A 14593-nucleotide genomic window follows, 5' to 3' on the forward strand; every position below is an offset into this window, starting at 1 on the left:
CATGTAGTTTCAGCCAACACTGTTCTCACTTACTGATACTTTTTCCATCCTTGCTGGATTCTCAGCTTCCTTGTCCTCAAATGCTACTCCATGCTGGCCCCTGAGGTGCAGCCCTTCCTTCCCAACACAAACCACGCTGCTGTTTACACATTCCTGCATTTCTTCTGCGTGGCTGGTGAACACAGTACCTCCACCACTTTTTCAGCTGATTGCAACTCAGATAACTGAATGGAACTTATGAGGCACGCATAATGAGGGTTAATTACGTTCACATGATGCAACTGAATTTATGGTCACACAAAATCTCAGCTACTCTGACAATTGCACGGACCTAGCAAATCCTCATGCTCAGAGCAAATAGTAAACTACACTGACTTCAGAAGAGGTAAGACAGGACAAACATGCACAGCTGCACTAGCACAAAGTGTACTAAACCAAACCACAGAAGGATGGTTTACCTAAGTCTTCCACAAAAAATTAAATGCATATATTTCTACAAAGTTTTAGGCTAGAATTTAATTACCTAAGAAACACATACCATTATTAGGTTGTTTAGAAATAAACAGCAACAACTGTTTTCTTACTTTGAATAGTTTAGCTATATAATTCTGATCTTTTAAAGTATTAACAGAAGACCAGCTCTAGAAAGATTCAAAATTGTGAACACATAATCTAATTTCATTACATAACTTAAAAACAAAAGGCCTCAACATGGATGGCAAGTTTGAACATTAACTGCTATAGAAATTTCATTTCTAAAAAGGCAATCTTCAAGGTCACCAGCTGAATCATCGCCAAAAACTTTTACATTCATTAACCAAATCAGACATCAGCTGTTATATTTCAAGATTCCCCCTCTCATAAAAACCATGGGTGAAACAGGCCAGTAAAGGTATCTGCCCACACCTATAACAGTGTATACATCACCAGCACAGAGACTGTACAGACACCTGATTTCATGCCAATTATACTAAATGATGCAGAAATGGAATGGGAAACAACCAAATATATGTGCTGAGTAACAGGACAAACAACTTCTATTCATTCTAATAACTTCATTATTCTCCTATTTATTAAATAGTTCTAGGAGAGACTTTATAAACAAGCAAAGCTTTGACACATATGATGCTACTAATTGTTCTGGTTTTGTTCTAGTACTTTACACACAGAAATTGCAAACCATTCATATATTTAAGGAATACACGCAAAGATACTTAGTTCCAATCAAACAGATATTTTCTCCAGCTTAACTGAAAGTGTTCTCCCCCTTTCTTTGATCTTTTCAAATTCCTGGAATGCCCCACACACAAGATTTTACAAAAGTACAATGCCTATGTCGAGGTACTGTATTCTCTACACCAATTTTCTCTGCACTAGAACAGCAGCACGTGACATACTGAAAAGCACTGTGAGTGTGCACATGTGCATCCTGGCCAAATTAACATTCCCAGGATTTGGCCTGGCTTTAAACCACCAAGCAGACATGCTCTAGTTATATCCCATTATGATATACTGTTTGTTTTGATCGCTACTGTATTTTTTCCACACCAAATAATACAGCAGTCACAGAAACAAAGTGGGGACTAATGTTTCCTCTTTACTGACCAGTATAAACTGAGTAATCTCCTAACCATCCTTGGAAAAGCCCATGTCCAACCATTATAAATATATATATATATACAGTCACTCACATTCTGTACACACCCCTCCACTCATTTCCCTCGCATGTTATGAACTTCAAAAAGCAAAGATTTCTTGGGCAGCACATAAACACATCCTTCACTGTTTCAAAGGTTCTAACACACACATAGCATTTATGATTTAAATTATTTCAAACAAGTATTTTTTTATTCTAGTGTATAATTAGAAACCTGTTATGAAAAATATCCAGCTTATTCAATCACCAATCATCTTAGCTGAAGATACTATTTTCCAAAGCATTCTGAAGGTGCCAGAAGTTACAAAGAAGCTGAAAACTGCCATTTACATTACATTTATGAACAAACACAGTTGTTGTGTTTGAATAAAGCTGACTGCAAATACTTTACACTACAACAGGCCCTTTACTGTAGTATAAAAGAACTTTAACAACTTCAAGTAACAGTAATGTTTTACTGGAACTTGCCTGGAATCTACTCCTTGATTTGTTGGATAGTTCTCCACTAGAATATTTACTATACTAGCAGCATCTCTGTAAAACCTTCCAATCCAAAGCATAGCTTCTGACCAGACATTTAATGGGTTTTTTTCCAAAAATCCAGTATGATTTTTACCTCCCTTGTGTACGAACACAAGTTCTGCAGTTCTGTGCTGATGCAAATGTTGTGTCCTGTCATTTCCACACGTGCAAGTGTGGGAAGAGGGAGGGTATGTTTGTTTTTAAATACAGCTAGCATAACTTGTCATACTTCCCAGACTCTAGATAAGAGAAAGGTTTTTGAAAGGTGTTTTACTGGCAGTATGTATGAGTTTCAAGTCATGTATGTATCTGCAGGGAAGTACATCTGTTGCATAGGGGTCCACCTTTGGACTTCTACCAGTTTCCCCTGCAGTTCAACACCAATTTATAGCAGAATTTACAGAGGAAAACAACAAAGATGCCATGAGTAATCCATGCCAAGCCCCAATTAAGACTTTCAAAACAATAATTACTCTGTGTCAATTATGCCAGCACTTCTTATATGAGCATGCTTTAAGACTCCAAGCAGAGCTAGCCAAAGACTGCAAACACTTTATTAGCCTTTATTCATTCAACAGAATCTCTCTAAAAGCATCTATAAACCCACATCTCTAGCAGCTGTCTACATTTTTTATTGTAACCCTTAGCACTCCGAAAAGAATAGACCTTTAGTTTGGAACTAGTTATTTTTGCATTTCTTTACAAAAACACACTGAAAAGGTTCAAAAATAGTCATACACTAAAGGTTTTTAATTGCCATCTTAGTCTTAATAAACCCTTTCTAATGTCTGAAACACTGTTCCTATAAGAGTAAACAATAGGAGTTACCAACACATGCACCTTCTCATTGCAAAAATATTCAAATTCTGTAACAGCCTCAAAATTAGGTTATTAGAAGACACAGGAGCCCCAGCTGGTCTTTTTTTTTTTTTTTCCTACAAGGCAACATTAAGGTCATCCCTTCTGTCAGCACCTATTTAGTTTGCCACCTTCTCCTTCAAAGCACATGCATTACAAGGAGGATTTCACAAACTTCTTTTTTAAAGCCAATAAAGTAGATTTTCTTTTACAGGGAAAGAAAAAAACCAAAACAAATGAACAAAAATCAAGCAGAGAAATACAATTGTTAGCAAGCAAGCCAGAAAAACAGGCACACCATATAAAAAAGCACATAAACTTCAGGAAAAATATACAGCACAATAAAAAAACTCCCCCCACAGAAAACTGCATCAGCAGAGTAATTCCTGTTTTTCATAATGAACCGTGCCAAATCTAACTGGATAGAATTATTACAAGTAGGTTATTTAACTGATGTACAGAAATTACTGGTGCCAACATACCCTTCCGCATTACTCAGAAGGCCTCAGACATCCTCTAAATAGTCATGCAGAGATGCTGCAGAGTCAAATGACAAAAGCACAGCTGTCTGTTTTCCTGATGCAGAGCACACCACTCACTAACTTTTAAAGGCACAATTTCAGTACAAATTCGATTTATGAACTGGAGAAAAAAATACCAAGTGACTGAAGTAAATAAAGCTAAAGGTCTTTCCTTAACTTCAGCTTTTATGTACAGAGATCAGATCTTATATTTAAATTTTAAAATGCACTGGTTGGTTATTAAAAAAAAAGTTGTTTTGGTTTTTTTTTCACTCTAAATGTGAATTCGGTGGAGCAAAAAAATCACATTAAAACAATCCAGCCAATTTTTGCTGCATATGGAAATTCTGTGTCAACCTTCCAAGCCCTCAATGCTGTTCTTCTAGTATTTGTTAATATCTCCACCCCAAGTTTGGCCCACCAACCCAACAGCACGAGCAACAGTTTGCAAAGCTAAAACCCCCACATTTCAAAAAACAAACAAACAAAATCCTACCACCATTATGTTTTGTGTTCACTGAGATCGAAAAGCCCCTGAAGATTAGTTGAGCTGGCAGAACAACCCAAACCTGCCAGAACAATTCATCTGGCTCAGATGCTCTTCCTCACAGCCATATTTCCCGAGGAATGCTCAAAACCAGAGGTACTTCAACTTGAATCAACTCTTCTGGCACTCTGCTCCTGCAACCCTCTGATGAGCAGAGCCCCCTTATTGCATGACAGGTTTGGGAATGGAGATAAATCTGGGAATGCAGGCTCTGAGCTCAGATGAACCCACACCAGGACACCTCCTTGCTGCTGGGAGGATGTGCCCTCCCAGGCTGACTCCCAGCAATCCCATCCACACATCCCCGTGCACAAGAAAGAGCAACAGGCTCAGGTCTTCTAGGGCTTATTGAAAAAAAACAGTGCCTCATCCCACTACAAAGGGTCCAAATTAAATGGCAAGGGAAGCTTATTTCTGCCATTTACAGTGGTGCTGATCTTCAGTGATGAAATGCAAACTTTGTGAAATGTTTGCATAATGGTATCTCGCAATATTCAAAGTACTGTATGTTGCTGTGTTTATGGTACACTGCCTCTGTTTTCATTTGTCTCATATTCCATATAAACACAAGGATACCCTGTTTTTATTATCACAATCTCCCACACCGAGCCACTTTATTTTAAGTTACTAGCCCTAAAAGGAAAAACAGGTCTAGCATTGTTATTTTCTTCAACGTCCAACTCAATTCCTTATAATCAGTACTAGGCAGATCATTTAAATAAACTTCACCAGACATAGACTCCAAATGTACCACAATTCTACTGTGAATTCTCAAGCTTTAAGTAATTTTAAAAAAAAATTTAAATAAAAAAAAAAAAAAAAATCACTCAGCAATCCCACATTATCTAGGAAAACAAATATCTAAACCTGTTCTTTTCTTAGTTATGAAACTAAGGAGCTTGAAGAAAAGATGCATCATTTCAACTATTTTTCAAGACTAATTAACCCAAAGTGAGACATTCAAAAATTAGATTTATTCTTGAACAGTTGCAGAGTTGGCACCAAAAATGCCCTCTTGTGGCACAGCAGAACCCTGCAGAGCCTGCCCTCGGGTCTTCCAACTCAGATTTTAGAACAAGAATGTATGACTCAGGGCTTGTTTTGAAACTAAAATGAGATAAGGAAAGCACATAATAAGGTAAATGAAAACTGCAGGTATCATTCAGCGTTTGAATGAATGTTTGAACCCAGTTACTCTATGTGGCTCCTTTATTTTGAGTGTTAGTGTAAGTAGTGAGTACATCTGGCCCTTCTATAAATCTAAGCATAATCCAATTCCTGGGGAAAGCTGCTCTGGGAATAGAGCACTGTCACTTTAGCAGATTCCTGAAAGAGAAGTCTTTGTGCTGCTTGAAACCTCTTTATTAAGGAAAATGTGTAAAAACAATTTCAACGCCTTCAACAATAGGCAACAACTTGCAAGGCTGCCTCACTCTTAACCCCCAGAGGCCACTAATTATTCTCAGAGGTTGTGAGAGGAACAATCAACAGACAACTGCACTCACCAGATTTGTCTCTCATTGAGCAAAGCAAGCACACTACACATTTTCCTGTTAATAGAAATGTGGCTGCAGCAGCTCCAATTCCCTTTCTTGGAAGCAGCATCTTTCACACAAGCTTCACTTTTGCTGCTTTTCTAGCTCTCAGCCTGCCAAAATGACCTTAAAATACAGGTTCATTTGCAACAACAAGCAAAGAAGAAACTCTTAAAATGTAAGTTAAACCTCTACAATCACTAAAATCCTAATTCCCAGCAAGGAGGAGGGGCCTGTCTTGAGTCTCCAATACAGCAAAGAGCACATTCTTTAACACATCACTCTCTTGGTTGCATCTGCCCAACCGATGGCACTTTTGGCAGCCTCCCAGATTATTCCTGAGGACAGTCCCCAACAGCCTGGCTCCCTCATCCTGCTCCTCCCTACACAGTCTGTGGTGAAAGGTATTGCTCTGTTTTTTCCCAAACACAGCTCAGGCAGGAAGCAGCTGTGTGTAGGCACAGGAATATCATATTTCAGCTGCCAGTTGATCTGCAGCAGCCCACAGCAAGGTCAGGCTCACTAAGGAGAGCTCATCGAGGTGCTGGGATGGAGCTGGCAGCAGCATCAGCAGCGCTGTGCAGCAGGAGAGAACAGGCAGCTTTGAAAGTGTTAAGTCTGAGACCAAAAAAACCACATTTTGGTGTTTTGCTTCAGTACAATAATTAAAAAACATTAAAAAAAAAACCCACAAAACAGTTTCACAAGCTATTACAAACTCTCAATCAAGCACAAAATTTTAGTTAAAATATTAAGACAACATTAGAACGTGATGTTTTAATTATCTGAGTACCTGACTTTCTTTTCAGACTCAAGCCATCCATGTTCGGTTTTTACAAAGGCATTTTGGAAGCTCTCAGCTGATGTTCTGAGAACTTTTTTTAAACACTTGCTATAAAACCAAAGCATTTTAAAATGAAATTACTGTTTAACACCCAGTGAAATCACTACATCATTCCATCTGTGAGATCACAGCTGTAAACTTAAGAGTTAAATCTTTTTTGACAAGAGTCGGTGAGCTTTTTCCCAAAACTTTGGTTTGTATGTAGCTGAGATGGAAATCTCCCCATGAAGAGCAGGATGAACACTCTGTATTTGTAGTGGCCTGAGCCCCCCAGATTGAACTACAAACTGATCATGGAAACACACAGGGCTGACACTGAACATCAGAGCGGATTCCTCTGGACAAAGCCCTGCCAGCCACGCTGCAAAGCTCCTCAGGCAGCTCAGAAACCATGCAGGATTATGGAGAGAGAGTTTATCACCCAACATGACAACAGGGGAAACCAGTAGGATCTGAGACAGTTTTCAACATTTTGCTCATTCAGCACTTCCAGTAAAGACTCTCAAATCAGGAGTCACTAGGCTGCATTCTTCCAGGTGTAACAGTTCAACAGCCCTTTTCTCCTTCAATATAACCAAGCTTTTCATCACTTTTGAAACCAATAAATCAGTACTTCCTTCCAGAGCCATGCTAGCTTGTGTCTATTTCCTACACTCTGGCCTTGCTAAAAGGACAAGCCTACTATCAGCCACTGAGTAAAACCAAGCCACAGGAAGATCTACAAACCACTTACCTGCTCAAGATCCCAGCCTATTAAAAGCTGCCATTTTTCAGACAGCTGTATGTAGTTCTCCTCCAATGCTTACAGAATGTAAGCAATAGATGCATGTGTATACACACCCACATAAAAGGAGTGAGATGGGTTGGGGAGGGAGGGAAAAAGAAATCACAACTGTCCTTACTACCTCAGAACAGTTGCTTAGCCACGCCTGAGACTGGAAGAGATAAGTCTCCAATCAGTAGTGGGCTTCCTCTTGAACCAGCCTTCCTCAGGCCTATCACAACAAAAATTCCTCTCTATATAATTTATCCCAGATCACTAACCTGAGCGCTGTCCCATGATGTCTGCAGCTCTCTTAATCCCACTGGCTTCTGATCCTAGAGGGGAATTCTCAATCTCTGCACCCACCCATCCTGACTCAGGCAAGCCTCCTCTCCAGAACACCAGCCTACCCATTCAGGCAGAGAGTAGAATTTCCCAATCCCTACAGGAAATTCCCTACTCATAATCCATGAGAAGCTGCAGACTAGGAAGCTCTGTCACTTACATCACCACTGAATGCAGGCAGGTTTCAACAAATGGTATCGATTGCACAGGTGACAAGGATTTCACTTCCCCAGCAGTTGCAAGGCAAGAATTCACCTGATAGTTGTAGGTCCCTCAGCTGTTTGCAGCTACTCCGAGCAGTTAAGATAACATATTATACAGGATATCCTCATACCAGTCAACTTTAAAAAGGCAGCTGTGACATGTGAGATAAGCTGCTTTAGCAGGCAATCTAAGAAGCCTTCACAAAAATACCTCACATTATTATTAAGTACACACCAAGCAGCAGCCTATTTGAGTGGGTTGGTCTGCCTCTCCTCCAAGCACTCAAATAGTTGCTTTCCAAAACTGAACATCTCTAAAACTTGTTATTGTTTTAGCCTTTTTTCAGTTTATTTCCAGAGAAGCATTACCTAAATAAAAACCTGGTTTTCATGCCCTGCAGAAACTGTTTTCAACACTGATGGGGGAGGGTGGTATCAGCCCAAGAGCTAGAAAGCTTTGAAGGACATTCCCCTCCTGCTGCATTTCAGATAAAGTACCAACTCCTTCCTCTACTTGTTAGACCTGTTGACAAGAAAGTAGCTCTCCTCATGATTAACCACTTTTAATAATAATAATAACAACAATAATTTAAAAAACATTAAAAACTTTACTGTTAGAGTTACCATACTTGAAAACTGAGTTACTTGAAAACTGAGTTAGTGAAAGGAGTCTTTATCCCAAACAATAGTAAAGATCCACACATTCAAAATTAAGGAAAAATAACATGAAAACATCTACAGGCAGTTAAAACATCTATTTGCAGTTTACTGCAAATCTATGACTGACCTTTTAACAGCTGAAAGAGCATAAATTTCAGGAAAGACTTTGGACAGAATTGCTCCTACCATTTTCCAAAGCTTTTGAAAGAGATATAACCATTTCTCCCTAGCATTAAAAAAAATAGCCAGTACAGAAATATTTCCTCAAAGCAATTTGTGTCAGTAATAGAGAATAGAATATTTATCATGAGGTTTAGAAGATGGCAAGTGCTCATCTTTCAGAAGATTTATTTATCCAGCATTAGATACCAAAAAAGCTTCCTCTAGACAGTCTTTGACCTGCTTGAGCTTCAGGAGCACTTTTTGCAGGGGTGAAGCTGCTAGCTAAATAATTATAGATGTATTCTAACATAAATGGATTTTGACACAAACTGATTAGGAAGAGGAAATAACTTCACCGTCAAAAATCTTCCAAGATTAGAGCTCTGCAACTTTCTTAAAGAATGGAAGCCATTAGAATACAAAAGCGATTGTTACTTTAGATGGAATAACACACTAAAAAAAATTCCCTTTTTCTTTTTCTCGCCTATAGCATTTAAAATTCCAGGGGGATGTGTTTGACTTTTTCCCTAATAGCAGATGAAATATAAAGGCTTATTTTTCAGACCTTGATGCCACACTGCCTCAAGAGCTTTTCAAAATGCATGCAGACATGATGATTTCGACACAAAATTCCACAAACCTTTCCATCATATTTTTGGAAACTCTGCCTTTTAACATCATTTTGTTAATTTAATTTGCCCATAATATATGGTGATAAAGTAATTCATGTACTTCTAAAATAATTTCAAAATATTGTTTAATGCTTTGACTTCTGGGCAGGCACGGATAAAGTATTTAATTCTCTTATTCAGCTAATTCAGTTAACAACTATGTCAGAAGTGAAGAAAAACTACCAGGAACACACTTAAACCACTTTTTCTTTTTGCAATTTATGACCCAGTAGGAACAGAAGAAATTTACATGGCTTTAAATTAAAACCAGCTTGAAAAAGAGAAAAGAAAATCAAATTTACTATTCAAAAAGATACGAGGCACTCGAGAAAAAAGTACTTCAAGATTTTAAAAAATCCATTTGTATCACAGACTACTAAGGAACATTTTATTTTAGCTCACTTCAGAAGTGAAATTCTAGTGGGACCCATGCATTAACTGCCACAATTTCAGTTGTTTTATGACTTCTACTCCAGATCACCAAACATTCATTTCTGGAAACACTGGAGCAGCATGATATACTGACTGACAGATTTTATATCTCAAATTCAGACCAGTTCAAAACATTTTAAAAAACCCCACAAGTAAGCAAAAGTAATTAAATGGTTAAGCAGGGTACAGCTCATCATGAGAATTAAGTTTTATTCAGGAAGACAGCAGTTCAACTACTGACAACTTCTGACACACTACTTCCTCATAAAAAAGTAATTTCTCTGATTGCTAGAATTGTTTTGTCTACCTCACAAATAGTTAAAAGCCTCCAGAAGCCTGGATTTTCTTAAAATACTCTGTTCCTATATGGCAGGTTCAGATGGACCCTGAAGTTCTCAACTAGAGCTCAATCTAAAGAAAACCACAGTCAGCTGAGAGAGAAGCACACTGCCTTCAAATCAGAACACTGGGGCTTTCCTTAATTCCTTTCTAATTCCTCATATGGGAAATCTTCCTCAACCATCACACTCTGAATTCATACCTTCTCCATACTTCTGCTCACCTCCCTGGTAGAGAATTCTTACACTGCAATTTAACATTTTCACCGCAAACTTCGGTAGCCAGAATAAATGGAATGTCAAGTTAATTGGCATGGAAGAACTGTTGAGACAAATTAAACACAAAAAATGAATAATACACTAGAATTTTTAATATATTTGCAGAGGTCAACAATCTCTCAATTTCTGTATTACTGCAGAACCAAGAAACCCTGTGACAGAATGCTCAAGAACTCTGTTAATTCAACCAAATGTATAATCATGTTTAATTTATATTTTCACCTACATAATTTACAGACAACAAAATTCACCAAGAACAGCACTTCCAGTACATCAGTTTCACCCAAAACTGTTATACAGACCCAATAACATGTAAAAAAACCATGTTCATTATCATTAAAGGAATTCCTGAAAAAAACAGAAGAAAGGTAAAAAAAGTTAATCTATCATTAACATTCTGGGAAAAACGAAATTGCTGATGTCAAATGTTACTTTGAAATTTATTCCATTTGCATAATTTCGTTTGGAATTATCACTGTTTATTCAGCCTATTCACAGAATTTCTTATTGTGCTTCTAATCACAGAAATCTTAAAAATCCATGAGAAAAAACAATCTGGACATTCCTTTCTAATGAAAATAGATATATTATTAACTAGCAACCCACTATATATAAAAATAAAGGGTTTTTTTCTATACTCCCCATGCCCACAAAGAAAAAGCAATAGGCCTATTTATAATGCACCTCATACTACATTATAGAAATTTCTCAGGAAATAGGTGACAGTCTAAACATAAATTTATAAGTGTTTTCATTTCCCTACATAAACAAGGCTCTTCTGCTCATCAACAGTCCAAATATTCTTGCAGCCTTACTACTCACATTCCTTAAAAATACAATTTACAACCAATTTTTAAGATTTCAGGCAACACTTAAACTGATTTGCACAAACCACAATTTCCTCGAGCTCCTGCTGTCTGCCCAGGACAGTGACACAGGAACAACACACTGGTAATCAGAGACACTCCCCAAATTGCTAACTGTAGTTCCTCTATTGTACCTCTCAAGGAAGATGAGCTGGATAAAAACTGGATTCCTGTAGCTCCTCCTCTCTCCAACTGCTACTTTTCTGGTGAGGGAAAAGTCACATCATCCATACATGGAAACTTCAATTTTCCTCCTGGATTTCTGTCTTTAGCCCATGTTATTTATCAATACCATTTAACAGTTTATTTGCTGACTACTGCATCTGATCAATGGGAAAAAATATTAAGTCCCTGTGATGTTCCTTATAAGCAAAGAGTGCAGAAAGAGGACACAGATTTGGGAGAGGGGGCCCAGGAATTGCATTTGAAACTGTCCATATTATCCAACATAAATTCTGGTTCTAGCCTTTCAAGCGCATCCAAAATTCCACACCAAAAGGCTTTCAATTGACTACCTACCTTCATTTCCAGAAGTACTTCACATCTTTCCTGTGCTTTTGCTAAGTTTGGTTCTCTCATTGATGCAAACTCACTGTAAACAGTGTTCTCACAATATTTCCAATATTTGGGACATTTAACTATTATTATTATCAGAACTGAACCATCAGTTCAGGCACCGCAGCTGCTGCTCAGCTGCCATGTGAACCACAGCCATCCCAAGGGAAAGTCACAGCTGAATTCCCACCTTCCCCATTTAAAGAAGTGCAACACAGCTGGTGAAGGGTTAGGAGCACAAGTCTTATGAGGAGCAGCTGAGGGTGTTTAACCTGGAGGAAAGGAGGCCCAGAAGAGACTTAGTGCTTTCTATAACCACCTGAAAGGAGGTTGTAGCAAGGTGAGGGTTGATTTCTTCTCCCAAAAACAAGCAATAGGACAAGATGAAATGGCCCCAAGCTGTGCCAGGGGAGATATAGATTGGATATTAGAAAAAATTACTTCACCAAAAGGGTTGTCCAGCATTGGAACAGGCTGTCCAGGGAAGTAGTTGAGTCACCATTCCTGGACATATTTAATTTAATTGGCACTTGGGACATCATTTAATGGTGGACTTGGCAGTGCCAGGTTAATGGTTGGACTTGATGATCTGAAGTTTCCCATCTAAATGATCCCTTACTGTAGTTGGTACATAGGAGTGGATGTTTCCTTGTAGTCCAGAAATCCACCCAGTACATGAGTCATTTAAACCTCATGCAAAATTTGAAGACATTTCTCCTGAAATTCTCTGGATCACCTGGCAAAAGCAGCAATACTGTTGCAGCACTTCAAATTGCTCAGTTAGGGAGAAACTACCAGACTTTAAAAATCCATATTATTTTTACATCTCTAAGCAAGGACTACTCTGCACCAATACAGCAGCTCCTGCACAGCAAATTGGGTATTATGTGTAACTACCTTAATCATGTATTTTAATAACTTGTGTTTAACCCTCACACCGGATGTTCTGAGTTAGTAATGTTAACTGCAATTTCTGCTTCTACCTGAGATGGGTTTTAATACTTCAATCACAAGAAGAATGCATAAGCAAAACCTGAATTTCATGCCCAACAATCTGAATGCCCAACAACCACAAGCTACACCATGGAAACATACTTGAAATCATAAAAGTGAATGCAGTTTTACTTCTTTCTCAGAGACACTGCCATACACCTCAGTAATTTTAACTTCCCTTCCACCATTCTGGTGTTTCAGTATCTCCTCAGACAATCAAATATTCTCCAGAGGCATGGAAATGCAACTATCAAGAAAGACTCTTCATTCAGAGATTTAGCTGACCACCTTATTAGCAAGTTAGCAATAAAGGGAGAAAAACCTGCCAATGACACTGAAAAATATGTGTTACACTGATACTTACACTTCACTGAAGTAAAGATTTATCATTCTACATTTCAACTGAGAGCACTAAATATCCTGTTAAATGAGTATATCAAAGCCCAATTTGATACCTGTAATCTCTTCCTTTGAAGAATTTCATGTAATGATTTCACATGAGAAGTTAGTCATTGACTTTTTTTTTTTTTTTTTTACTATGAGTTCAAACCATACCTCACTGCAAAGCCACCTGGAAGAGCAAAAGGAAAGTGGTTAGGCTATTTCAAATTGAATACTGGGAATAATAGAATGCAGCGTTGAAGGAATAAATCCCATCACTAACTTAAATGGTTTTAGGCAGTCAAGTATTTCTGTGCTGAAAAAGTAAAGCACAAAAGTAGCATTTAAAGAACAGCATTAATCTGTGATTTACTAAGAAAGAAATAAAAACATCTGCTCAAGCCACTTGACAATATAATTGCTTTCTTAAATGGAAAGCAAGCAGAGACTTTGCATTAAAAAAACTGAATGTTCACAAATTCCCCTCATTAAGGAAAATAATTTTAAAATAGGGCTGATACTGTGAGATGGTAACAATAAATATCAAGTATTTGATAACTGTCATCTAAGAAAAATGGTCTTCATCATCTTGCAGATAACTTTTATATATTAATTTTAATTTAGTCCAGGAGATCCAACATGGTTTTGAACCACCATGTCCTCTGTAGAACAACTGTCTGTATCTAGATTTTGTCATTGATATCTCACCATGTAAACAGGTAATGTTATAACTCCTGATCTTCAGCAAAAGGTAGAGAAAATGTGACTGCTTTACTAGCCAGTGAAAAATTACATAAAGTGAATCACACCCATTAGCACAGTTCTGTCTCCAGTTGTATTTAAAGATTTTGCTGAAGAAGATCTAACAGATCTATTACTCCAGGTATTAGGATAAGGCCCAGTAATTTTCCTTTGATTCAAAGCAGGAATTGAATTCAAGCACTCAGAGGTTAACATGCAGAGCACACATTTAAAATACCTAAAAATTGGCTTAAAAAGACACACACTAAAAAAAATTACTTTAGCTTTTGGCCTCTGATTTAGGCTGCTTGATAGACAAAAAGTGCCTCTATCTTTTCAATGCTCTCCTTTACATTGACATCAATTCCCTAAGTTAATCAAAGCCAGTCTTCCTTCTGCCTAGAAAAAGGACAAAAAGTTAACTGCAAAAAGCAAAGAACAGAATAAACATGAAAGTGAAAGTTGCTGCTCAAGCATTTTGCTACCTTGAAGATGAAACTATGACATTTTGCAACAAATATGTAGCTTGCAAATGGCAATAACCCTACATTTTTCCACACTAAATAAAACAGAAAATTAAGCAGCTCTCCTGCTTAGTCATATTTTTCAGAGTCTACACAAAGCTCCTCGAAAAAATCACCTGCATGTTGAAGAATCAACGTGTATTTTCCAAATGCTTCAGTCTGCTCTTAGTTCAGGATATTTGGTCTCCAGTAAGGA

The 14593-nt window shown here is 37.8% G+C and overlaps 1 protein-coding gene across 3 annotated transcripts in view; it reads right to left on the minus strand.

Annotated features, from left to right (window-relative positions):
* Positions 1 to 14593, minus strand: part of PLEKHA7 (pleckstrin homology domain containing A7) — a 145287-nt gene that overhangs the window by 122311 nt on the left and 8383 nt on the right. The gene's annotated exons all lie outside the window — the stretch shown is intronic.

The sequence above is a fragment of the Lichenostomus cassidix genome, chromosome 5 (assembly GCF_008360975.1).
Source record: "Lichenostomus cassidix isolate B80296 chromosome 5, HeHo_3.0, whole genome shotgun sequence".
NCBI lineage: Eukaryota > Metazoa > Chordata > Aves > Passeriformes > Meliphagidae > Lichenostomus > Lichenostomus cassidix.